Source organism: Pimephales promelas, unplaced genomic scaffold (assembly GCF_988280905.1).
Source record: "Pimephales promelas unplaced genomic scaffold, fPimPro1.hap1.1 HAP1_SCAFFOLD_113, whole genome shotgun sequence".
NCBI classification, from domain to species: Eukaryota; Metazoa; Chordata; class Actinopteri; order Cypriniformes; family Leuciscidae; genus Pimephales; species Pimephales promelas.
Window position 1 is genome coordinate 4,640 of NW_028297337.1, and position 2,861 is coordinate 7,500.

Below are 2,861 nucleotides of genomic sequence, written 5' to 3' on the forward strand. Positions count from 1 at the left end.
AGCCACGGGGACCTTCCGGTCCCGAGATACGGCCACTTCCTGTCCAGCTTTGACCGGGTGTAACTCGAAAAGTAAGCCGAGTTGGGGCTCCACACTCGGGGCTATTGGGGGCCTCTGGGAGGGCCCCACACGCCGGGTGTATGGGGCCCCAACTCGGCTTGGTTCCGGAGATATGGCCCTTTAAAGTTTCAACTTTGACCGGCTGTAACTCGAAAAGTGAGCCGAGTTGGGGCTCCACACTCGGGGGTATTGGGGGCCTCTAGGAGGGCCCCCCACGCCGGGTGTATGGGGCCCCAACTCGGCTTGGTTCCGGAGATATGGCCCTTTAAAGTTTCAACTTTGACCGGCTGTAACTCGAAAAGTGAGCCGAGTTGGGGCTCCACACTCGGGGGTATTGGGGGCCTCTAGGAGGGCCCCCCACGCCGGGTGTATGGGGCCCCAACTCGGCTTGGTTCCGGAGATATGGCCCTTTAAAGTTTCAACTTTGACCGGCTGTAACTCGAAAAGTAAGCCGAGTTGGGGCTCCACACTCGGGGGTATTGGGGGCCTCTAGGAGGGCCCCCCACGCCGGGTGTATGGGGCCCCAACTCGGCTTGGTTCCGGAGATATGGCCCTTTAAAGTTTCAACTTTGACCGGCTGTAACTCGAAAAGTAAGCCGAGTTGGGGCTCCACACTCGGGGGTATTGGGGGCCTCTAGGAGGGCCCCCCACGCCGGGTGTATGGGGCCCCAACTCGGCTTGGTTCCGGAGATATGGCCCTTTAAAGTTTCAACTTTGACCGGCTGTAACTCGAAAAGTAAGCCGAGTTGGGGCTCCACACTCGGGGGTATTGGGGGCCTCTAGGAGGGCCCCCCACGCCGGGTGTATGGGGCCCCAACTCGGCTTGGTTCCGGAGATATGCCCGTTTGAAGTTGCAACTTCTACCCAGTCTAATAATCCCAAAATAATAATTAAATAAAAAAAAAAATAATAATAAAAATAAAAATAAGCCGAGTTGGGGCTCCACACTCTGGGCCTGGGGGGCACCACTAGGAGATCCCCCTGTGCCCAGAGCGTGGAGCCCCGAATCGGCTTTCCACACCACTCACACCGGTTTCTGACTACCTTAAGAGAGTCATTGTTAGTCGCGCAGTTTACCCGACTCTGGGAACCGGGGCTTTGGGCTTGGGGGAGACCCACCGCTCGCCCCCTAACACGTCGGGGGGGACCAGGGGGCACCCGCCTGGACCCCCTCAGCCCCACTTCGGAGAACCAGAACGCTGGCCAGGGACCCCCACGGCGGTTGAAGTTTGAACTTCTACCCGGTGCATCCCGAAAAATTGAAAAAATAAAATAAAATAAGATAATAATAATAATAATAATAATAATTTTAAAAAAAATAAGCCGAGTTGGGGCTCCACACTCTGGGCCTGGGGTGGACCACTAGGAGATCCCCCTGTGCCCAGAGCGTGGAGCCCCAACTCGGCTTTCCACACCACTCACACCGGTTCCTGCCTACCTTAAGAGAGTCAAAGTTACTCCCGCAGTTTACCCGACTCTGGGAACCGGGGCTTTGGGCTTGGGGGAGACCCACCGCTCGCCCCCTAACACGTCGGGGGGACCAGGGGGCACCCGCCTGGACCACCTCCTGCCCGACTCGGAGAACCAGAGCTCTGGCCAGGGGACCCCCACGGCGGTTGAAGTTTGAACTTCTACCCGGTGCATCCCGAAAAATTGAAAAAATAAAATAAAATAAGATAAAAAAAAAAAATAATAATAATAATAATAATTTTAAAAAAAAAATAAGCCGAGTTGGGGCTCCACACTCTGGGCCTGGGGTGGACCACTAGGAGATCCACCTGTGCCCAGAACATGGAGCCCCAACTCGGCTTTCCACACCACTCACACCGGTTCCTGCCTACCTTAAGAGAGTCAAAGTTACTCCCGCAGTTTACCCGACTCTGGGAACCGGGGCTTTGGGCTTGGGGGAGACCCACCGCTTGCCCCCTAACACGTCGGGGGGACCAGGGGGCACCCGCCTGGACCACCTCCTGCCCGACTCGGAGAACCAGAGCCCTGGGCAGGGACCCCCATCGCCGTACCCCCTCCTGCCCGACTCGGAGAACCAGAGCCCTGGGCAGGGACCCCCACCGCCGTACCCCCTCCTGCCCGACTCGGAGAACCAGAGCCCTGGGCAGGGACCCCCACCGCCGTACACCCTCCTGCCCGACTCGGAGAACCAGAGCCCTGGGCAGGGACCCCCACCGCCGTACACCCCTCTGCCCGACTCGGAGAACCAGAGCCCTGGGCAGGGACCCCCACCGCCGTACCCCCTCCTGCCCGACTCGGAGAACCAGAGCCCTGGGCAGGGACCCCCACCGCCGTACCCCCTCCTGCCCGACTCGGAGAACCAGAGCCCTGGGCAGGGACCCCCACCGCCGTACACCCTCCTGCCCGACTCGGAGAACCAGAGCCCTGGGCAGGGACCCCCACCGCCGTACACCCCTCTGCCCGACTCGGAGAACCAGAGCCCTGGGCAGGGACCCCCACCGCCGTACACCCTCCTGCCCGACTCGGAGAACCAGAGCCCTGGGCAGGGACCCCCACCGCCGTACACCCTCCTGCCCGACTCGGAGAACCAGAGCCCTGGGCAGGGACCCCCACCGCCGTACACCCCTCTGCCCGACTCGGAGAACCAGAGCCCTGGGCAGGGACCCCCACCGCCGTACACCCCTCTGCCCGACTCGGAGAACCAGAGCCCTGGGCAGGGACCCCCACCGCCGTACACCCCTCTGCCCGACTCGGAGAACCAGAGCTCCTGCACAGCTCTGGCCTACACCCTCACCAGCCCACCGGCCGAACCCGGGGGTCCCACACTTAAG